Source organism: Procambarus clarkii, chromosome 92 (genome assembly GCF_040958095.1).
Source record: "Procambarus clarkii isolate CNS0578487 chromosome 92, FALCON_Pclarkii_2.0, whole genome shotgun sequence".
In the NCBI taxonomy this organism is placed as follows: domain Eukaryota; kingdom Metazoa; phylum Arthropoda; class Malacostraca; order Decapoda; family Cambaridae; genus Procambarus; species Procambarus clarkii.
Genome location: NC_091241.1, coordinates 8,096,779 through 8,121,955, shown reverse-complemented (window position 1 = coordinate 8,121,955; position 25,177 = coordinate 8,096,779). Strand labels below are relative to the sequence as shown.

General features: G+C 44.8%; 1 protein-coding gene across 5 annotated transcripts in view; it reads left to right on the top strand.

Moving 5' to 3' along the window:
• The window catches only part of LOC123775098 (uncharacterized), a 215,839-nt gene that overhangs the window by 159,411 nt on the left and 31,251 nt on the right, over positions 1–25,177 (top strand). The window contains exon 1 of one of the 5 annotated variants that reach the window (XM_069319265.1): positions 13,897–13,995. The exons of the other annotated variants lie outside the window; for them this stretch is intronic. The gene's annotated coding sequence lies outside the window, so the exon portion shown is untranslated. Of the gene's footprint in view, positions 1–13,896; positions 13,996–25,177 lie in introns of those variants that run through there. 5 annotated transcript variants of the gene reach the window in all.

The following is a 25,177-nucleotide window of genomic DNA, read 5'->3' as shown; positions in this document are numbered from 1 at the left end:
GGGTAGTGGGAGACACTGGAGGGTAGTGGGAGACACTGGAGGGTAGTGGGAGACACTGGAGGGTAGTGGGAGACACTGGAGGGTAGTGGGAGACACTGGAGGGTAGTGGGAGACACTGGAGGGTAGTGGGAGACACTGGAGGGTAGTGGAAGACACTGGAGGGTAATGGAAGACACTGGAGGGTAGTGGGAGACACTGGAGGGTAGTGGGAAACACTGGAGGGTAGTGGGAGACACTGGAGGGTAGTGGGAGACACTGGGGGGTAGTGGGAGACACTGGAGGGTAATGGAAGACACTGGAGGGTAGTGGGAGACACTGGAGGGTAGTGGGAGACACTGGAGGGTAGTGGGAGACACTGGAGGGTAGTGGGAGACACTGGAGGGTAGTGGGAGACACTGGAGGGTAATGGAAGACACTGGAGGGTAGTGGGAGACACTGGAGGGTAGTGGGAGACACTGGAGGGTAGTGGGAGACACTGGAGGGTAGTGGGAGACACTGGGGGGTAGTGGGAGACACTGGAGGGTAGTGGGAGACACTGGAGGGTAGTGGGAGACACTGGAGGGTAGTGGGAGACACTGGGGGGTAGTGGGAGACACTGGAGGGTAGTGGGAGACACTGGAGGGTAGTGGGAGACACTGGAGGGTAGTGGGAGACACTGGAGGGTAGTAGGGAGACACTGGAGGGTAGTGGGAGACACTGGAGGGTAGTGGGAGACACTGGAGGGTTCAGAGACTACATAACATGCACCATGATAATGGGAGGACGAAAGATAAGCCTAGTGATGACATATAATTCTCCACTAAATGACAGACGACCCAGACAAGGGGTATGATAGAAATAACATGTCAATTATCACAATAGTAGCAAAGGCAGCCTCTGTCGCCTGTAAAAATGAACTCCATCTTCTAATCATGGGAGACTTTATCCACGGAAAGATAAACTAGGACGACAAAGGGCCACATTGGTGGAGCGGAACACAGCCTTAGAAATTTGAACCATGATCTAGACCTCACCTGGAATTCAGAGTCAGACACAAGGAAAATCAAATTGGAAGCCCCAATGGGGATGAGTGATGACAGTGTATTGGTGTTCGAGGATCAAGTAGAAGTAGGTAACCTGCTCAGTGAGAATTAGAGGCTTACACACCGTAGGGAAATTGTGAGGAGATGAGAAAATTCCTAAAAGGAATTCCATGGGAAGCAGAAATCAGAGGCAAGGTTGTACAAAACATGATGAACTACATCACGGTGAAGTGTCAGGAAGCAGAAGACACGTTTGTCCTGATCCAAAAAGGAAAATAAATTATTACAGAAAAAAAACATGGTTTAATTTATGCAAAAAAGCAAAGCAAGTGAGCACAAGGACGTAAAGAAACTAAAGGAATAACAGAACACCAGAGGGCCAGGAATGAGTACCTAAGAGGGTGGTACTCTTGGATACCAAAGGGCCAGGAATGAGTAGCTAAGAGGGTGGTACTCTTGGATACCAAAGGGCCAGGAATGAGTACCTAAGAGGGTGGTACTCTTAGATACCAAAGGGCCAGGAATGAGTAGCTAAGAGGGTGGTTCTCTTAGGTACCAAAGGGCCAGGAATGAGTAGCTAAGAGGGTGGTACTCTTGGATACCAAAGGGCCAGGAATGAGTACCTAAGAGGGTGGTACTCTTAGATACCAAAGGGCCAGGAATGAGTAGCTAAGAGGGTGGTACTCTTGGATACCAAAGGGCCAGGAATGAGTACCTAAGAGGGTGGTACTCTTAGATACCAAAGGGCCAGGAATGAGTACCTAAGAGGGTGGTACTCTTAGATACCAAAGGGCCAGGAATGAGTACCTAAGAGGGTGGTACTCTTGGATACCAAAGGGCCAGGAATGAGTACCTAAGAGGGTGGTTCTCTTAGGTACCAAAGGGCCAGGAATGAGTAGCTAAGAGGGTGGTACTCTTGGATACCAAAGGGCCAGGAATGAGTACCTAAGAGGGTGGTACTCTTAGATACCAAAGGGCCAGGAATGAGTAGCTAAGAGGGTGGTACTCTTGGATACCAGAGGGCCAGGAATGAGTACCTAAGAGGGTGGTACTCTTAGATACCAAAGGGCCAGGAATGAGTAGCTAAGAGGGTGGTACTCTTGGATACCAGAGGGCCAGGAATGAGTAGCTAAGAGGGTGGTACTCTTAGATACCAGAGGGCCAGGAATGAGTACCTAAGAGGGTGGTACTCTTAGATACCAAAGGGCCAGGAATGAGTAGCTAAGAGGGTGGTACTCTTAGGATACCAGAGGGCCAGGAATGAGTAGCTAAGAGGGTGGTACTCTTAGATACCAGAGGGCCAGGAATGAGTACCTAAGAGGGTGGTACTCTTAGATACCAAAGGGCCAGGAATGAGTACCTAACCATGAGAAGGGAAACAGAGACAGCATGAAACCGACGTTGCAAATAAAGCAAGGACTCAAACTACTTCACAGCCACATGTGGAGGAAGACAGCAGTGAAGAGGTGACGAAACTGAGGAAAGAGGAGCACAGGCACACTGAGGAACAGGTGTGTGAGGAACTCAACGGGAGATGCCAGGAGGTCTTTATAATAGAGCAAAGAGAAGTGTGTTAACTGAGAGAGTTAAACCAAGCAGCACTGGAGGAATTTGATATCACCAAAGATGAAGTTAGAAACCATCTGCTGGAACCGGACATGACAAAGGCTGTTGGACCAGACAGAGTCTCACTATGGTTACTAACAGACGGAGGAGAAACACCATGCTTGCCATGTTCTATGGTGTATAATGGCATGCTGGAAAAGGAGACCAGCCAGAAAGTTCGAAGACAGTCATCATGGTTTTAGTATACAAGCAGGGAGACAGACACGAGGCTCTGTACTACAGCCAGTAACCCTAACTTCCATACCATACGAGGTGATGAAGAAGATTGTGAGAACGGGGATTGGGGATTAGGGACTGTGTAACACCAACACCATACCTTGAGGTTACCTTGAGGTGCTTCCGGGGCTTAGCGTCCCCGCGGCCCGGTCGTCGACCAGGCCCCCTGGTTGCCGGACTGATCAACCAGGCTGTTGGACCATGGGTTCAGGGATGGTAAAACTTGCCTCACAGGTGTAATAGAATTCTATGACCAGGTGAAAACAAATTGACAAGTCAGAGAAGGATGGGCTGACTGCATATTTTGGGATTGTCAGAAAGCCTTTGACACAGTACTCCATACCAGTACCTCATGGGTTCGTATCCTGGCCGGGGAGGATTTACTGGGCGCAATTCCTTACTGTAGCCTCTGTTTAACTCAACAGTAAAATGGGTACTTGGTTGTAACAACGATTCTTCGCGGCAGGGGATCGTATTCCAGGGACCTGCCCGAAACGCTACGCGTACTAATGACTGTACAAGAATGTAACAACTCTTGTATATATCTCAAAAAAAAAAGTAAGAGACTATGCATGAACCGGAGAAGCAGGTAGGAGTGACAGGGAGGGTGTTCCAGTGGATAAGAGAGTAGTACCTAAGCAACAGAAGACAGGGGGTTACTGTGAGGGGCGAGGCTACAGAGTGGTGTGATGCCATCAGTGGAGTCCCGCAGGGTTCAGCACTCAGACCTATACTGTTTCTCATATGCGAATCTGGTCTTCCATAAGGTATAGACTCATTTCTCTCAATATTTACTGATGTTGCAAAAATTATGAGAAGGATTAAGACAGAGGAGGATATCAAGAGGCTACAAGATGACCTAAACAATCTGAAGGAATGATCCAACAAGTGGCTACTTGAGTTTAACTCATGTAATTGCAGAGTAATTAAACTAGGTGTAGGGAGCAGGAGGCCGGACATAAGGTACCAAATGAGAGATGAAATCCTCTAGGAATCAGGTAGAGAAAAATATCTGGGGATTAATAACACAAAAAACCTGTCTCCTGAGGCCCATATCAAACGAATATCTTCAGCAGCAAATGTTAGGATGGCCAACATAATAACTACCTCTAGAAATTTGTGAAGGAATCATTGAGAACCTTGCACACACATGTTAGACCAATCTTGGAGTTAGAAAACATTCAGAGGCATGCCACTGATTAGTCCCACAAGTATGAGTTACGAGGAAAGGCTACAGGAACTAAACTTCACCTCGTTGAAAGACAAGAATTTAGAGAGACATAATTACCACATTTAAAGTTTTCAGGTGAATTTATGGGGAAGATAGAGCCAGATTATTTAGCACGGGTGATTCAAGGGGACAGAGGTGGAAACCGAGCTCTCAAATGAGCCACAAGATATAAGGTAGTAGAGGCAGACTCCATACAGAGTTTCAAATGTAGATATGATAGAGCCCAATAGGTTCAGGAACCTGGCTGCTATGTTTAGAGGCGGAACCAAAGAGCCGAAGCTCAATTCCTGCAAGCCCAACTAGATAAGGACACACACACACACACACACACACACACACACACACACACACACACACACACACACACACACACACACACACACACACACACACACACACACACACACACACGACACACATACACACGACACACACGTATATATTTATTTATTTTTAACTCCACTCCTTCCGTTCGGCAAGAGAATCCGTAGCCAAGTCTCCACGTGAATCCGACTTTAATCCGGCAATAATTCTCTTGTTCATACAGCTAAGTCTGAGCCAAGTGGCTTTGTGGATCCGTCTTGGGGGAGATGAGTCAGTCCCAGCGGCGTCTTATATTTAACACAAGTCTAAACAAGAATAGCTAATTTATGTATCAATTTAAAAATCGTGGATCTTATTATATTATTTTTACACGTGTATTTTCCTTTATATTATTTATTTTTTTTACTGACATCAGTTTCGTATTTGTTTGTTCTTGTTTGTGATGTATTTATGCTGTTGTGCTGAAAGTTAGTGTTGTTTTTGTTATTGTAATCCAGGCGAGCGGGTGAATGTATTTCCTGCTGGTTGATCCGTGTGTGTGTGTGTGTGTGTGTGTGTGTGTGTGTGTGTGTGTGTGTGTGTACTCACCTAATTGTGCTTGCGGGGGTTGAGCTCTGGCTCTTTGGTCCCGTCTCTCAACCGTCAATCAACAGGTGTGCTGGTTCCTGAGTCTATTGGGCTCTATCATCTCGACACTTGTGTGTGTGTGTGTGTGTGTGTATTCACCTAGGTGTACTCACCTATTTGTGCTTGCAGGGGTTGAGCTCTGGCTCTTTGGTCCTGTCTCTCAACCGTCAATCAACAGGTGTACAGGTGTTCAGTGGGTGTGTGTGCTTGCCTAGGTGTACTCACCTATTTGTACTTGCGGGGGTTGAGCTCTGGTTCTTTGGTCCCGTCTCTCAACTGCCAATCAACAGGTGTACAGATTCCTGAGCTTACTGGGCTCTATCATATCTACATTTGAAACTGTGTATGGAGTCAGCCTCCACCACATCACTTCCTAGTGCATTCCATTTATTAACTACTCTGACACTGAAATTGATGTGGCTCTTGGTGGCATGATAACATTATGTTAGAAGCAACTGCTAGTGTAGATTTTGCTTTGCGAACCCATTGTTGATGTGACGACTTATATTGATTTTTGTAACTAGCTCATCAAGACTGTAACTTGCTTAGCTAAATGAATTGTGGGGTTCAGTCCCTGAGCCCATTATGTGCCTCTGTAACCCTTTCACTACCGCCCACGGGATGGGTATGGGGTGCATAATAAATGAACTAAACTAAACTTAAATGAATAAAGTTTTCTTGAAGCTCTTTGTGTATTATTGTTCTGAACTTGCTTACAAGCCATCCAAGGTCAACAGCTTCGAAGGCTGGTTCTTTGGCTAACTCATCAGAGCTTATCATGCAATAGGATGCCAACAACCGGTGGAAGCCACATACAACAACAAAAATTAAGTTACCATCACTAATAATTTTGCTGCATTTGTGTCTGAGTGCAGACGCGAGTAATGTCACTCTGGCGTCTTAAAGATTGGAGCGCAATTCTCCACGATAAAGAATCACTTATAATTAATCTGTGGAGACTTGTACACACATTTGAGCGCAAGAGGTATGGGGAAATAGTTAGGGTCTCCCACTCACACAAACACAACCCCTCCCCCTCCCCACAACCTACATATAACCCCTCCCCCCCCCCCCCCAACTACACACATTAAATCTATCCAACGTCGTTGGGTATTTATTGATGCGTCAGTGGGCGATTATCGTTCGATTCGTGTAGTCAACAACAACACTGTTGTTTGACGGCCTCGTTGATGGTGAGATGCTGTGAGGGAGCAGATGGTGGGAGGTGGTGAAGGGGGGGAGGGGGGTAGTGGGAGGGATGACGGGGGGGGGCGTTGGTGGGAGGGGCGAAAGGGGGGGTTAGGAGGTGGGGGGGGATATGGTGGGAAGGATGAAGGATTAAGGAGAAGGGAGCATGCCGTGGGAGGGAACAGACGATGGGAGAGGTGAGAGAGAGAGAGAGAGAGAGAGAGAGAGAGAGAGAGAGAGAGAGAGAGAGAGAGAGAGAGAGAGAGAGAGAGAGAGAGAGAGAGAGAGAGAGAGAGAAGAGATAAGAAAATGGAGAGTAAACGGAAGAACTATAACGTAGAAAGATATTCCACAACGTGTGTATAAGGGACAATATATATAAACCAAAAAATAATACCAAACACAACGATAACAATCAAATCAAAAAACAATAATAAAATGAACACTGCATAAAACGTGTCAGAACACGACCCAAAGTTACTCTCACGCACGCCATTACAATTGTAAAATGTCTCAAGTCTAACAACTAACTCACTACACCTCCCACACGCAATTATGTCCCGGGTAAGTTTGTAAACACAAAGAGCATACGCTAGTATTGACGAATTGGTTTAATACATTAGGAAAATCACAAGAGGTTTTAGTAGAAGGAGTTAGTGATTAGTTCACTGTATTAGTTGTAGGATGAAGGGGTCGGGGGCGGGGGGTGATGGTGCCTCACCCAATGGTGAGGATGGTGCCTCATCCAGGTGGGGGGGGAGTGGTGGTGCCTCATCCAGGGGGGGGAAGTGGTGCCTCATCCCGGGGGGGGGTGAAGTGGTGCCTCATCCAGGGGGGGGGGGGGAAGTGGTGCCTCATCCAGGGGGGGAAGTGGTGCCTCATCCAGGGGGGGGGGAGTGGTGCCTCATCCAGGTGGGGGGGAGTGGTGCCTCATCCAGGGGGGGGTGAAGTGGTGCCTCATCCAGGTGGGGGGGGAGTGGTGCCTCATCCAGGGGGGGGGGAAGTGGTGCCTCATCCAGGGGGGAGGTGATAGTGCCAGTCAGCAAAACCTTTGTTAATGTCTTCCACATTGGTCTCAATATTTTCCTTGTCTTGACAATTGTGTATTTCCCCTCACATCTGCAAAAGAAGAACGTCAGGTCATTCACAAATCGTCTTAGCTTTTTCTTGAGACAATGTTGTACACTTATCACAAAAGATTTTTCTTACCAAAACAAATCTCTTCACTTTTCATTAATACTCTTCTTTGTTTGATTTTTTTAGCTTTTTCTTGAAAAAGTCTTAAATGTGACCCTGCTCCTTGACCTGACCTTGCAGGCGTTGGTATACTGTCCTTAAGGAAGATGCAGAGTCCCGTGTGAGACACTGTCGGATGTCCGGGTTAGTGCACTCACCTCGGCCACTGGCAGGCGGCCTGAAGGACTACAGGACGGCTCACAAGGGCTTGTGTTGCCTTGATCAGCAATATATATGTTGACCAGACCCTCACACTAGAAGATAAAGGGACGACGACGTTGCGGTCCAGTCCTGGACCATTCTTAAGTCGATTGTGAGAATGGACTTGAGAATGGTCCAGGACGGACCGAAACGTCGTCGTCCCTTCACCTTCTAGTGTGTGGTCTGGTCAACATACTTTAGCCACGTTATTGTGACTCATCGCCTGCACAGGAATATATATATTACTGAAGATAACTCAGGTTCCTCCCTGCCGATAACTGACTTCTACAGTTGTGTGGGTGTGATCTTAACGTGCAGTCACGTGCGTGTGTGTGTGTGTGATGGGTCAGCGACTCCGGCCACCTGTGTGACGGGTCAACCTTACTACAGATGCTGGCGTCTTACAAGCAAATGTAAAATCAGGCTCGGTGCTTTTCTTTCTAAACCTCAAATTTATCCCCAGAGAAAATAATGATCAATGCAGCAGACAAAGCTGAGAGATATAACTATAAAATCCACAAGGGCCGTGACGAGGATTCGAATCTACGTCTGAGAGCATTCCAGACGCTGAAACCCAGCTCAGTCGATTAAGGCAACGTCTGGGATGCTCCCAATCGTAGGTTCGAATCCTCGTCACGGCCCTTGTGGATTTCTTCACTTATATATATATCTCCTTTCATTTTGTTCAAACTTCGTTCACTAATATTTTATTCAATGTGGTACCTCAGAGCCGCGAACATGAAGTAGTTCAGGCGGTCATCTTGAAGACCTGCTTTCACGGTAGTAATGATATCTTAGGTGCATTGACTTCATCAGTGTCACAACAAATCTTTTTCTTTTCCTGGTAAGAGGGACGCTAGACCGATGCGCTGACCACTAGGCCATGAGCTTCCATAAACGCCAAGAAGAATGGGCGCTACTCACCGCGTGTTTCCCGCCAACCGCGCGGCGAGAGGAGCCACTAAGGTAATCTGTGACTGTAAACCTTGCTACGCTCTCATCTTATAAAATGAAGTTTACAGTAGGCTGGAATTAACCCTCATTCATCAGAACACTAAGTGGCGTTCCACTCTACACATGTAGAGTAGCTCCGCTTTCATCTCTATCTCCCGCACCACCAGCTCCCGCACAAGCAAGGGAGGTTAGAAGCCAATTCGGATAAAACTGGACGGAAATCCTAAAACTGGTGCGGCTACTCTGTTATAGATTTGGGAGTTGTAGAGCGTTATACATTCCTAGTAATAGACTAGGAAGCTTCCTTCCTAGTTTATTTGGCGGCAACAATCTTTACTCTTCACGAAGAATATATTTTCTCCAATTTTCCCTCCTAATATGGCAACTGACGGGAAGTAAATCAGTGTTTTCTTATTTAGTCTTATGGCAAGATGGACATTTGGGGACTCTTCAGTTGGGTTTATTCTGTGGCAACAACACCTTCCCAATGTCGTCCCGAACATAAAAGAGTTCTAATAGTTTCACTTGTGTCATATAATTATCTTGAAAAAGTGTGTAGTAATGTACACTAGCGCGAGACTCTTGTGTTACCTTGAGGGTGTAGTGGTTGTGCAGTGTGTTGTCACGTCACTGAGCCCTGATTGATTGATTGATTGATGAAGATTAAGCCACCCAAAAGGTGGCACGGGCATGAATAGCCCGTAAGTGGTGGGCCCTTTTGAGCCATTACCAGTATCAAGAGCTGATACTGGAGATCTGTGGAGGTGCGACTGCTCCCTGCGTGACGGGAGATGTCTCCCCTGAGCCCTAAAGGGGACCCTCGCTGCTGTGCTCCAAGGCACTGCGGGCTCGCCATAGCCCGTGCTACTTGGAACTGTGTTTCAGGTAGCGAATCTTTAACAACAACAACAACAACATGCTGGGCTCTGAACGCTGGAAGGACTCTTCTTCACAACTGGGATTGTTTTTGTGTCATTTTAGATTCAACTACTCGGAACAAAATGTTGTAAGCACGGTCTATGGTGAGCCCGTAGTGGATGTACCTATCTATAACTAACTGGACAACCGGGAAGGTTCCCCTTACTTAAGGACTTTTAAATGAGGTGGAGAAGACTGCCGTCACCTCTAAGACTGTTAAGCTCACACACCACAAGGTCACCATTCATTTGACATCTAAGTAATCCACTTACAAATCCTTTACGCTGCTGACATGTCAAACATGCGGCCCGCACAAGCACACCTGCGGCCCGCACAAACACACCTGCGGCCCGCACAAACACACCTGCGGCCCGCACAAACACATCTGCGGCCCGCACAAACACACCTGCGGCCCGCACAAACACATCTGCGGCCCGCACAAGCACACCTGCGGCCCGCACAAACACACCTGCGGCCCGCACAAACACACCTGCCGCCCGCACAAACACACCTGCCGCCCGCACAAACACACCTGCGGCCCGCACAAACACACCTGCCGCCCGCACAAACACACCTGCGGCCCGCACAAACACACCTGCGGCCCGCACAAACACACCTGCGGCCCGCACAAACACACCTGCGGCCCGCACAAATGATACTGCAATTTGGTCATTTTACGGCCAAAATGGCAGTTTTTATAATTTAAACTTTAGCCTTCAAGTAATTGAAGGCTAACTTGAGACAGCAACAGACCTGTTTTACGAAAATTGAGAAAGGGAATGTGGCTTCCGTTACTGGAAGCTGTGAACTCGGCCCAATGATCGCCAAGAGTGGGACATTTTAAAATGGTTTAAAACCATTTTAAAGTGGTTTAAAAAAATTTAAACATTTTAAAATTTTAAAGTTTTAGAGTGTTTTAAAGTCCAAATTCCATTATTTGCGATTTTTTTGTTTTTTGAACATAAAAGTAATTATTATATATCTCGCCATGGGTCCCAAAAAAGTCAGTGGTAAGGTTCAACCTAAGAAAATAGTTGTGAGTAGAGGCAGTAGAGGATGTCCCTTCCTCATTTTCTTAATGTGTTAAGTATGGGAAGAACTGCAAAGTTTTTTGTAAAAAACTTACCCAGATAAAGCTGTAGCAGCCCGTTACATTGACCATGTAACGGCACTTTACGTTACATTTCATAAAGAAATCCCTTGTAACAACGGCTCATATTGTGTGTCCAGAGAAAGCATAGTTATTCAAAGATATTTAATTAATCAGGAACACCGTTGCTGAGCGGATTAATGATTTGAAACAACAGTTGAAGGCCGCATCATCAAGAATTGAACCCCCTTTTCTATTGCGATTGATGAAACCGTTTACATCACTGGAATAGCACAGCTTGCGGGGTTCATCACGGCCTGTGACAGTGAATGTATTTTGACCAGACCACATACTAGAAAATGAAGGGACGACGACGTTTCAGTCCGTCCTGGCACCATTCTCACAATCGACTTGAGAATGGTCCAAGACGGACCAAAACGTCGTCGTCCCTTCATATCTAGTATGTGGTTTGGTCAACATATTTCAGCCACGTTATTGTGACTCATCATCTGCAGGGAATGTATGATTTATGAAGAACTGCTTGACCTGATCCCCATGCATGACACTACAGCATGCCAGGACATCTTTGAGAAAGTCGAGCAGGTTCTGCATGACTTTTGGATTTGGATTTGAGTAAACTTTTATCCCTATCTACCGACGGTGCTGCGAATATTGTTGGCAGACATAATTGTGTTTCTGCCAAGTTACGAACATAAATAGAAAACTCGCGTCCAGATTCATCAGTTGTACATTTCCACTGCATTATTCACCTGCAAAATTTGTGATCAAAGATTTTAAAATTGGATCATGTGCTTAGTTTGGTGACGAAGACAGTGAAGTATATCAGAACCCGTGCTCTCAACCACTGCCAATTCAGCGAGTTGTTTGAAGTTATGGATAATCAGTTCACCGATGTTCCGTTCTACTCAGAGGTCCCTGAGGGCCATATGGGCCAGCTGGCGGTCATGTCACAAAGTGATGAAAACATTTTATGGGTTGAGACAGGAAATAATTGTTTCTTGGAGCTGAAAGGTCAAAACACAGAGGAAATAACAGATGAAAGTTGGCTCCAGGATCTGGCTTGTGATGCGGACATTACTGAGCAATTTACTGATCTTAATTTGAAATTACAAGGTAAAACCAAACTCATCACTCAGTTGTATGATGACATCATGTGCATCATTACAAAACTAAGCTCATGGAAGTCACAGTTGTCAAATGGTAATTTAGTTCATTTTCTTAAGTACAAAGAGCTGGAAGAACACTGCCAAAACTGAGTGTGTACTTAGCTTTGCTAAATATGTCAGTCACCTGGAATTGGTGTCAAAATAATTTCAGGAAAAATTTTGTGATTTCTCACCTTGTGAACACCACTTTGCATTATTCTGAGCACCGTTCACCTCTCATGTTGCCAAGACAGAAGAAAGCCTGCAGATAGAACCATTAGAAATGCAGTCGGGTCCTCCACTCAGACACGGGAGACATCTCCCGTCCACGAGGCTCGCCATAGCCCGTGCTACTTGCCCCGCTCCTGTGCCAGGTAAGTTACGGGCTCCCCATAGCCCGTGCTACTTGCCCCGCTCCTGTGCCAGGTAAGTTACGGGCTCCCCATAGCCCGTTCTACTTGCCCCGCTCCTGTGCAAGGTAAGTTACGGGCTCACCATAGCCCGTGCTACTTGCCCCGCTCCTGTGCCAGGTAAGTTACGGGCTCACCATAGCCCGTGCTACTTGCCACTCTCCTGTGCCAGGTAAGTTACGGGCTCACCATAGCCCGTGCTACTTGCCCCTCTCCTGTGCCAGGTAAGTTACGGGCTCACCATAGCCCGTGCTACTTGCCCCGCTCCTGTGCCAGGTAAGTTACGGGCTCACCATAGCCCGTGCTACTTGGAACTTGTTCCGAGTAGCTGAATCTATAACAACAACAACAACATCCACTCAGAGCAAAGTGTCTTGAAGTGGGGATACCTGCTTTCTTCTCATACCTTCCTGAAAAGTTTAAACACTTCAGAAAGTTTGCCACGAGGATTATGGCAATGTTCCGTTCTATCTATGTGTGTGAACACTTATTTTCCTTCATGAAATTAAAAACAAAAATTTCTCGGAGAACAAGGCTGATCAACACTTGTCATTTCTGACCAAAGTGGCAACTCCACAGACACTTCAGCTATAGCAAAAATTGTCATTAAAAATACGTGTCAAGCGTGTCATTTGTTCAGGTGTCAAGCCTTGTTCAGGTGTCAAGCCTTGTTCAGGTGTCAAGCCTTGTTCAGGTGTCAAGCCTTGTTCAGGTGTTAAGCCTTGTTCAGGTGTCAAGCCTTGTTCAGGTGTCAAGCCTTGTTCAGGTGTCAAGCCTTGTTCAGGTGTCAAGCCTTGTTCAGGTGTCAAGCCTTGTTCAGGTGTCAAGCCTTGTTCAGGTGTCAAGCCTTGTTCAGGTGTAAAGCCTTGTTCAGGTGTCAAGCCTCAGGAGAAAACACTAAAAATGATTGAATTGTTGTAAATATATTTTCTTTCTGAACTGTTGTAATTTTTGTACAATGTATTTGTTGCTGTTGTTTAGAAGTCTATGTTGCCGTTTAATATTTGTTTTTGTGTTAAACTATTTCATTACTTTGCTTTTATGAATGTGGCCAGCTGCTAAACCATTTGTGTGCACATTGTATGTTTCTAAGTTTAAGTAATACAAATATTCTGCGATAATTTGTATTAAATGATGGCAATTAGTTGTGGTGTGTGGTCCACATGACAACTCAAATATGGCCCATATGGCCCTCAGGGACCCTCAGTTGTGGTGTGTGGTCCACATGACAACACAAATGTGGTGTAACACCCATGACCCCCCCCCCCCTAGAGTTCTCACCCAGGGAAGCCTTCTCCAAGAGGTCAGCCCAGATGACCTCCGGATTATCTTGTATGTTGATTAAAAAATTCCTGAGTTAGTCTTAGTCAGCTAGTTTCAAGTATGTAATATTTCACGATACTCTTGTCAAACATTGCAATGGAATTAGACCCCAGATTCTTATGTGTAAACATCCATGGATCTCCCCCTTTTGGCCAGGTCAGAGGTCAGCCACACTCGTAATTAATAATTCCTCTCTTGAACAGTGTATGGTGAATGTCAAACAAGCTTGGTGGAAAAATTCTTGACTGTTTGTGCACGTGTGGCCGACCTCTTACATTTTTGGTGTAGGTAGCAACAGCAAATCTCCCCCTCCCCCCCCCCCTTTTTGGAGTGTATATATTGGTCCTGTAGAGACTTAGAGACAGAGTGCCGGACACCAGGGTCAGGAGTGGATCTGTGAGAACATCGCACAGCCAGGGAGGGACAGAGTGAATCCACCGGAGGGAGAGACAGAGGTCTTAAGGTAAATTGTGATCTCTGAGGTTTTGTTCCATGTCTAAATTTCTTAACTATTGGCCAGTGTTAGAGTAGGATTTATAGTGGTGATTAGCATAATTTTGTTCTCAATAAACTTTTGTTAAATTTCCCGTCTGTGTCAATTGTTGAATCCTCTTAGCCTTTTGGATATAGTGGGCTGACAACCGTCCCATAATTAATGACAGTTATTGAAAGTACTCTCCAAATCAAGCAATGTTTCTTGCCTCGTTGCTTGATATAGTCTCAATGGTCAAGGCAGATGGTGGCAGCGTAGTTAATCCTGTGTCGCATTCCTTTGGAAGGGTACCTTTGGTTCCGGTGTAACCATCATATGTCAGCTCATATTACAGTGTTCAATAACAGTGTTACCAAGTGCAGCCGATAGGAAGTGTTACTCAGTATTAGTAGTAGTGTTACATATATTATTTAGTTTATATTTTATAGTGGTATTACAGTGGCCCATATGGCCCTCAGGGACCCTCAGTTGTGGTGTGTGGCCCTCATGACAACACAAATGTGGCCCATATGGCCCTCAGGGAACTCCCAGCTCGACATGCCTGGTTTACAGCTTTCCTCAATCATGGCGACTTTAATAGCCTTTATTGACATTTTACGAGCTTCAAAACGTAACAATCCATGATTATTATTCTCGTAAACACCCTCGTAGCGCTTTGCAGCAGCTCATAAGGTGTTGAATAAATTTGCCCAAAACGGCCATGACTTGAAACATATAGATATTTCGTAAGTGGCGGCGTTAATACTTCCCGAGTTATAGCCTATTCCTTCACGCCACACTATCATCTGTATCCACGGCTGTGACACATTTATAAACGGCTGTCACACATGTATCCACCCCCTCTTGGTCCTTGCTAACATTCCAACATACACAAAGAAGTTCCTTTGAGTTCTAAACGAATGTTAGCAAGACTTTAGGTCTGTGCATCCTTGAAGGGTGTGTACACTTCTTCAACTTGCCTTCCTCAATCACCCTTCCATCCTCCTGGCAGCCAGCCCTCTTGCAAGCCTGCATTGGTCAACACTAATCTGCAAGAAGGCCTAGGCTGTAGCTGTCTACACAGAGGAAATGCAAGACAAATTACGCGCCAAAATCATTCCTCTCAATCACTGAAAAGATCTAAAAAAAGAAATCCTTGTTGAGAGGCTATAAAAAAAATTAATAAAAACTTTATATTATTATTATTATTATTTTTATTAAAATCTCTTAAGGGTAATTAAGTCCTCAAGGGTGGCAATTTGTATTCGGTGGGCGTTGCCAACTAGATGTCAGAGATATATAGCTCCAACAATACATGATTCACATAACTGTAACGACTCTTTAGCTTGAGTAACTAATTTGAGCTTTCTAATTGGATGATGACGGAGCGACGCCTCAATTACAAGGGGGGGAAAACAGTCTAACATTAGTTGAACAGTTCTTCAGGGATTGAACCAAATTATACATGTTTATGACCTGATTGTATCTTTCTGTCTTGTAAGGGGAGATTTGATTGGTCCTCGCGCTGAGTTAGATTAGCCAATCAGTAGTCTGAAAGCAGCTTGCAACGGCAAAAAGCACTCTGTGAATTGAAAGCAGTGAATGCTTGCTTATCGTCCGCGGGAGATAAGATGAGTGAATATAGGTACACCTCTCATTGTATATACATCAGAGACAACGACGGGTGCTTGTCTCCCAGAGACAAAGACACCATCTTATTGATGTAATTGACTACACTGTGTCTTGAGTGCCATCCTCCTGTGCTTTAGCAGAGCAGGCCATGAAGGTCGCACCTGTCAGCCGCTGCCTCGCTGCAAATATACCTAGATTTGGTGTGGCAGATTGAGGTAGGCAGGTGGAGAGCCAATACAAATCGTAGGGCCTTCAGGGGGAGACGTGTGCCAGCTTCTGGCATTGGGGTTGTTAATAGGAAATCACCTGCAACCTCTGTCACTATGCGCAAAGTGCATAGTGACATAGTGACATAGTGCATATGACAGTGCATAGTGGAGTTATCTTGAGGTTATCTTGAGATGATTTCGGGGCTTTTAGTGTCCCCGCGGTCCGGTCCTCGACCAGGCCTCCACCCCCAGGAAGCAGCCCGTGACAGCTGACTAACACCTAGGTACCTATTTACTGCTAGGTAACAGGGGCATTCAGGGTGAGAGAGACTTTGCCCATTTGTTCCTGCCTCGTGCGGGAATCGAACCCGCGCCGCAGAATTACGAGACCTGCGCGCTATCTACCAGGCTACGAGGCCCCTTATCCGTGCGCAAAGATACGTAAATTCAGAGACAATTCTATAACAAATGTTCAAGAGATGTGTAAATATTTCATTCCAAGTGATCTGCTGCCAGAAACTATCTTAGCCAAATATGCCCCAGTTTGCTAACTGTAGGTAGTAAGTGAGTGATTGTAACCTATCCACCGCTGCCCACTGGATGGGTGGGAGGGGGAGGGGGAGGGGCGGTGTGCAGGACAAACATATCAATTGTGACACTAGCTCTCCACATATGTCAGTTGCTTACTTTAGAAACTGTACTTGTGGTCGATCTCGAACCAGTTGTTGATGTAACAATACACATTATATTTTGTAATTAGTTCATCAAGACTGTAACTTGCTTAGCTAAATGAATTGTGGGGTTGAGTGCCTGAGCCCATTATGTGCCTCTGTAACCCTTTCCACTACCGCCCAATAGATCTGTATGGGGGTGATAACTGAACTAACTAGGAAGCCGCTATGGCTCTAAGTTAGCAGTGCCCTGTGATGTTGTTACAGCTTCTAAGCATATATATATATATATATATATATATATATATATATATATATATATATATATATATATATATATATATATGTACATATATGTACATACAGACAGACAGACACCTTCGCGTCCCACTTTGGCACGAAAATCTTGAATATTCCATGTCATAATAATATAAATTGCTAATCTTCCTATCAAGGATAATAATATTTCATTCACTTGGACCATTGGAGCCACGAACCAGAGACCACAACAGCAGCAGCCCACAACTCTACCTATTGAGCCACCAGCAACCTCAGTAAGGAAGGTGTTCCAGAGACACCTATCTGCTATCCAAATGAAACTTTAAGGCCTCTCAAAATTGCTATGCCACTATCACATGACCTTGGATTGCATAAAAGACAAGCAAAACTCCGATTTAATATACATGGACTTTGCAAATAGCTTTCAACAAATATGACAATGGTGTACTTGCACACAATTATTGGCAAAGTAGGAAGATATATCTTTATTTCGCCAACGAACGGAACTTGTAACAAAGTCAAACCCGGATCACCGTGAAAAGCTCAGTCCCCCCTAAAGTACCGTACTAGCTCCAGTACTTGTTCACAGCCTCATATTAGACACACAGAAGAACACACAACTATCGTATCATCCATACCAGATGACACTAGGATTTTCACGCAAGTAGACAATATAGAGGACACAAACCTCTACGCTGGTGTAAACTAGGCCTTTCAATATGACACATACAAATAATTTGAAGCCTAATGTACATAAGTTCCAGATCCTGCACTATGGCAAAAGACCAGCGAGTCAAAACAGGAACCACATAGAAGAACACAGTCAAATCATATTATTAAAAAGGCAAAAATAAAGATCTCAGGGTAATCATGTTGGAAGTCCTTGACAAAAATGAATTTGATTTCACAACTGCAAGAAAAATGACAGGTTGGATAACAAGAACCTTGGGCCAGATTCACGAAGAGGTTAAGCAAGTACTTACGAACGTGTACATCTTTCCTCAATCTTTGACATCTTTGGTTACATTTATTAAAAATTATACAAGCATGAAAACTTGCCAATCAACTGTTGTTATTGTTATAAACAGCCTCCTGGTGCTTCGGAGCTCATTGACTGTTAAATAATTGTAAACAAAGCCGCCAAAGATTCAGAAAAGATGTACAGGTTCGTAAATGCTTGCGTAACTGCTTCGTGAATCTGGCCCCTTGCCAACAAGAAATGCAACATTAATGATGGTGATCTTTATGACTCTAGTGCTCTCTAGGGTGGAACACTGTTGCACACCAACACCCTCACTTGAAGCTGGAGAAGCCGCTGACCCGAAGAACGTTTAGAGAAATCTTACTCGCCAAATCGATTCAGTTAAATGTCTCAAATATTGGAACCACGTAAACTCCTTCAAACTGTAATCTCTGGCCCGCCAGTGAGTACATAATTATATGTGAGAAGTGAAGATGAAGTGTCATAAGATAATTCAGTCCTAACCCAGGTAGTCGAGGATATATATATATATATATATATATATATATATATATATATATATATATATATATATATATATATATGCGTTTTCTATGCATCAGCCTCGATAGATTTAGGTGGGAGTAGTTACGTTTGTATGTTTCTATCTAGGCAAAAACAATTGTATTTTTTAGGGAGTGACAAATCAAAAGAAGGTGCTGGTTGATGATGACGTCACTAATCAATCATACAGGCGTCGCTTATCATCATACACTGTCAAGCATGTTAGTGCCTCTTGAGTCCTCTTACATCTGGCAGCGACGTGCACTCCAAGTTTCATTAGGCTCCCAAACTTTATTATTTTGTCCTCTCCTTTTCCATCATATATTTTAATTGCTCGTTCCCTTCAAGTGTAACAAATGAGAGATTAAGTTAGGTCGAGGGAGGGGGGAGAGAGGGGGGGTTAAAGTTCTTAACTTTGAACTTAAAAAGTCACTACCATTCAGTGGGGGGAAAAATTCAGTAGCAGCTGTGTTCAAATATTTCGTGTTCAAGGACATCGCGTGACGTATTGTGAGCGCCACATGCAGGCCACAATCTCTCCACCACTTTGTATTATATTCGCATTCATATTCTTTAACGTAAATGATACATGGAAGCTTTGTAAAGAAGTTACTTGCATTCACGTCAAGCGATTAACACGCATGTCGTGTTCGATATCATAAAACTAACAGTGAACCAGGTAGATATATATATATATATATATATATATATATATATATATATATATATATATATATATATTGTGACGATAATCTCCTTCAAGAGATTGAGCCTGCTCTTCCCTCCAAAATTACGTCTTCACAACTATATAAAAGACTATGGAAGAAATGTCCAACAACGACAACAACACCAGCACCAGCAAGGCTTGCCAGGGTGAGCAGAAACGTATGCAACCAGCCACCTGTTCGAACTCCAACCACCAAACTACCCGTTGATCGCTACGGCTCCGCTGATTGGTCGCCGGTCTGGCTGCACCTGCACTCGCCCCCAATACTACCTGATGTCTGGGGTCACCCCAACATCAGTCCTCAGAATGTTCCGTGCTTTCGTAGCCAGCACTCCTCCCAGCTAGACGTTAGCGTGTACTGAGAGAGGTGGTGGCTTTAAGCCAATATTCCAGCACCTCCCACTTAACTTTTGTTGCACTTCTTGTTATTTTGCCTTAACGTAACTTTCATTGTGTCATTTAAGTATTCTTATTATTTTGATTCATTGATTTTATTATACATATCTGTCTGTCCATATTTTCATGTTTTGATTTATTTAACGTAATTAAAATTTCATTGTTAAAGTTTTACTTGTGTTTTGTGTGTCTTCTCCTTACCTTACCACAGACGAAGTTCCAGTTTTTCTATTTTTTTTTATAACTATGTGACGAGGCCATACCCCTAGCCTTAAACAGCCGAACACCAACGCGTTACCGTCACAAGTTATATGGGGGCCTGTCCTAGGAGCTTGACTCAGGTACTGGTGCCAAGTGGTAATTTATGGTAAGCGTATTTAACTTTGTTAACGTAGCTTTACTATTTTTCATTCAATTTCATTTTTTATAAGGTGCGGTGTATTGTGCATTACGAGAGTAACATATAGTGAAGGTGAGACAACTTTGGATTACGTGGTGACTGTAGGCCGCAGTCATACTCTTAATTGGTCATCTCTCCCTCCTTGTTATTACTCGTGTTTACCATCTATGTCCCTTGAATATTTCTCATTCTGACAGATCATCATATTGGTACCCTGGTACTGTGGTCTGCCCCGGGTCAAGAGTACCCAATCTTCTGCAATCTGACTGTAGGAGGACAAAGAGGGCCATAGTTCCTCTAGCTCGAACTTTAGTTGCTGAATTGGGACCTCAGCAGCAGTTCTCGTCACCAGTTGACACCTCGCACCCCTACACGTCAGTCAGAGATGATGATACATACAACGGTAGGGAATTAGCTTATTTTTTCAGAGCACAAAAGTTCGCTAATTCTGTAAGTATCATATTAAATTCAGTGGGAAAAACTTGCTTTATGTCCTATAGAGACTTGGCAAGGTATGCCTACATCCTTGGACTACCAATTTTACTTTTGAAGCATTTAACTGTTTCATTTGTTTTCGAAACTTTGTTTCATTTGTTAGTAGGATTTTCTTGCCCTTATTCTCTTACATGAGTACCGGGTACAAGATTTCCTGCGCCCTTGATTTAATTTAATCATTTAATATCTTTCACTTAACGTTAATTGTTAAAGATCACACAGGATAGGTGCCAGTTGCCACGTTGTCCTGTTTCTGACATTTCATTATTGAACATTCGTGTACCTTTATTTGCTAATTTCACCATGTTTCGTCTCCAAACTTTCCGTGCAAATCCAGCAGGTGAAATAGGGACTTTGAGTCGTGCCAAGAGGACTGAACTACAAACTCTTGCACATGAGTATCAACTAGAAGTTCCCTACCAAGCCAACAAAAATGACCTACACAACCTGTTGCTGGATTACTATTTAGAGCAAGGTAAGATAGACTCTGAAACTCATGAAACTTACTATATTGCAGAGAAAACTGACTTGGCTACGATGAAACTTAAACTAGAGCTGGCCAAGATTGAACGTGAGCAGCAAAGAGAAGCAGCTGCCATACGAAGGGAAGAGCACGAACGCGAAGCTGCTTTGAGGAGAGACGAACAAGAACGTGAAGCTGCCTTGAGGAGAGACGAACAAGAACGCGAAGCTGCCTTGAGGAGAGAAGAACACGAACGCGAGGTCGCATTACTCCGTGAACGTGAAAGAGTACAGCTTGAAACCAAACAACGCGAGTTGGAAATACAACGCGAACATGACAAGCAACAAGCGACTCTGGCTCTAGAGTGTCGTCAACGCGAAATCTCCTTGGAAACTTCACACTTCACCCAACGCCAGCAAGCTACTGCCAATCTTCCCGTCAGTTTTAATATATCACATGCAAGTAAGTTAATGCCATCCTTTGTAGAAGCAGAAGTTGATGTTTTTTTCACCACCTTTGAAACCCTTGCTAATCAACTCAGTTGGCCTGTCAACCAATGGGCCACACTTCTCAGAGTCCATCTTACAGGTAGAGCTGCAGTCACACTCAGTACTTTGGCGTCTGAGAATGACTACTACACTCTGAAACAAGCAGTGTTAGACGCCTACCTACTTTCCACCGAAAGTTATAGAAGGAAATTCCGTGACCACCTGAAGGCAAGTACCACTACCTTCCTCGAGTTTGCTAACACGAAACGGAGGTATTTCATGAAATGGCTGGAAGCAGCACATGTCTCTACTTTTACAGAACTCGTCAACCTGATGCTTGTTGAAGAATTCTTGAGACGTGTGCCGCCTCCTGTCCGCCTCTACTTAGCAGATAAAGAAGAAACCGACTACCTGAAGTGTGCTAAGTCGGCTGACACTTACAGCCTCATCCACCGGCTGACACCTGAACCATCCTCCAGTAAGAAGTCGTGGTACAGTTACGAGAAGGTGAGCCCCGATCAAGCTGGTTCACAACTGTACTGCAAGTATTGTAGACTCTATGGACATACCATAGACAAGTGTGGTAAGTCTCAATACAAGGGAACCACTGACCAACAACGACCCAAACCAACTCCTCCTAAGTCCGGTAAGCCTGTGATGAATGTTGGTGTTGATGTTAATGATCTTTCTCTTTTCAGTAACCACCTGTATACTGGAACTGTCTCTGCCAACGGTTCAAATCCGGAGGGACGTTTCAAATTGAAGATCTTGAGGGACACAGCGGCTCTACAATCGATCATCTTGAAGTCGGCTGTGCCCAACATAGTCTACACCGGGGAAACGGTCTTCATCACTGACCTCACTGCTACTACTCCATACCCTCTCGCCAGAGTCCACCTGGATTGTCCCTACGTGAACGGGGAAGTCCAAGTCGCCGTCAGGGAAAAGCCTTTTCCCATGCCTGGAGTGCAACTTCTCCTAGGCAACGACTTGGCAGAAGACCTGCAACCAACCAACCTGATCGTCATGGACAAACCCCAGGTGTGTAACTCTGTGCCAAGTAACCCTATTCTTGAGTATGTTCCAGCAGAGGTTCAAGAGTGATGAAGTTTCTCCTCCGGTTCTCGTGACCACCCGTGCACAAGCCGCACGTCCACAGCCAGCTGACTCTACTGCTACCGCTGTCCCTCAAGACCCTCAGAAACTACCCCCGCATCTGACCAAGTTGGAGTTCCGTAAGTTGCAGAGGGAAGATCTTACTTTAACACCATTGTTTTTCCAGGCTGAGACTCAACCCGACAGTATTCCTGGGTTCTTCCTAGAGAACGACTTGCTCTACCGCAGATATAGACCCAGTAAACTGAAGGAGGAGGACGATTGGGCCAACACCGAACAACTTGTGATTCCCACCAGCCTGCGGCCCACTATTCTACACCTGGCCCATGGAGCATTCTCCCACTACGGCTTCAACAAGACTTACCATGGGATTCGTCAAGACTACTACTGGCCAGGTATGGTAAACAACGTCAAACAGTACGTAAAACAGTGTCATACATGTCAGATGGCAGGCAAACCGAACGTCTCCATTCCCAGAGCACCACTGATTCCCATACAGGTGCCTGCGGAACCTTTCCACAGACTCATAATAGACTGTGTTGGTCCTTTACCTCGGACCAGTTCAGGTAACGCCTACATCCTAACCATCCTGTGTCCTACCACCAGATTTCCCATAGCAGTTCCAGTGAAGAACATCACGGCTGCTACGGTTATCAAACATCTATTGAAGATCTTCACTCAATACGGATTTCCCAGGGAGATTCAAAGTGACTGTGGCACCAACTTCACCAGTGATCTCTTCAAAAGGACACTGGAGGAGTTCAACATCAAACAGGTATTGTCCAGCCCCTATCATCCTGCTTCACAGGGTTCTCTTGAACGTAGTCATCAGACCATCAAAGCACTCTTGAAAAAGTTTTGTAGTGAAACCTCAAAGGATTGGGATAAGCAGATTGACCTAATAATGTGTATTTTCAGAAGTCTCCCCAATGAGTCCCTAGGAGTATCTCCTTATGAGATGCTCTACGGCCGTAAGTGCCGTACTCCCCTTAAGGCTTTCAAAGACTCTCTCAGAGATGCCACCTTCAGTGAGCATCAGAATGTGCCCCAGTTTCTTCAAAACCTTCAGCACATTCTAGAGAGAGTCCACCGCTTTGCCCATGATAATCTATTGAAAGCCCAGGTGAGAATGAAGACTCATTACGACCAGACCAGCAAAGTAAGAAAATTCAAGCCGGGAGACTTCGTCCTTGCTTATTTCCCTATCCCAGGTTCACCTTTACAAAACAGATTTTCAGGACCCTACTGCGTCAAAGAGTGCAGGAATAATAATAATTATGTGATAGAGACTCCAGATAGGCGGCGGAAGACCCAGCTGTGCCACGTCAACCTCCTGAAGCAATATAATGGTACTCCTCCCACTGTCTTGATTAATTGTTCTACCTTCACAGAACCCTACATCCACAGTGAGACCATCCCGGCTTCTTCTCCCGAAAGCACTGACAAGGAGTCGGCGCTTTCTAATTCCAAAATCCTTAATGATCTTCCCAAATGCTTTCAGGATAATAATCGTGCTCCTATGCCCTCTTCTAATTCCACTCTCACCTCGTCAGATAAGCCCTTCATCCTCCATGTCGACGCCAATGGTACCGACGTGGGTGGTGTCGTGATGCAGCAACGAGGCGAGAAGAATACACCTGTCAGCGACTACTGCTACAAGGATCTACGGAACAATTGGCAAGGAGCTACTCTTCCTCATCCTGAAGCTTCAGCACTTCACTCCACACCTGAAAAGTGCTCGGTCCACCATCAATACGGACCACACCACCCTACACCTCCTGCAGCACGCCCACTTCTCATCTCAACGTCTTCTACTATGGGCTTGCTAACTGCAGAAATTCAACCTGGAGACACGCTATACCAAGAGTCTGACAACATCTTAGCCCATGATCTCTCCAGAGTTTATGAAGTAGAAGCAACTCCATCCATTACTCCACCACATAACGACGTACTTCTTCCAGAACCGCAGGCTTCGGGGGAGAGTTGTGACGATAATCTCCTTCAAGAGATTGAGCCTGCTCTTCCCTCCAAAATTACGTCTTCACAACTATATAAAAGACTATGGAAGAAATGTCCAACAACGACAACAACACCAGCACCAGCAAGGCTTGCCAGGGTGAGCAGAAACGTATGCAACCAGCCACCTGTTCGAACTCCAACCACCAAACTACCCGTTGATCGCTACGGCTCCGCTGATTGGTCGCCGGTCTGGCTGCACCTGCACTCGCCCCCAATACTACCTGATGTCTGGGGTCACCCCAACATCAGTCCTCAGAATGTTCCGTGCTTTCGTAGCCAGCACTCCTCCCAGCTAGACGTTAGCGTGTACTGAGAGAGGTGGTGGCTTTAAGCCAATATTCCAGCACCTCCCACTTAACTTTTGTTGCACTTCTTGTTATTTTGCCTTAACGTAACTTTCATTGTGTCATTTAAGTATTCTTATTATTTTGATTCATTGATTTTATTATACATATCTGTCTGTCCATATTTTCATGTTTTGATTTATTTAACGTAATTAAAATTTCATTGTTAAAGTTTTACTTGTGTTTTGTGTGTCTTCTCCTTACCTTACCACAGACGAAGTTCCAGTTTTTCTATTTTTTTTTATAACTATGTGACGAGGCCATACCCCTAGCCTTAAACAGCCGAACACCAACGCGTTACCGTCACAATATATATATATATATATATATATATATATATATATATTTTATTAAATATGACCGAAAAAGTAAGATTAATAATTCTAACACGAATTTTCTCAATCTTTCG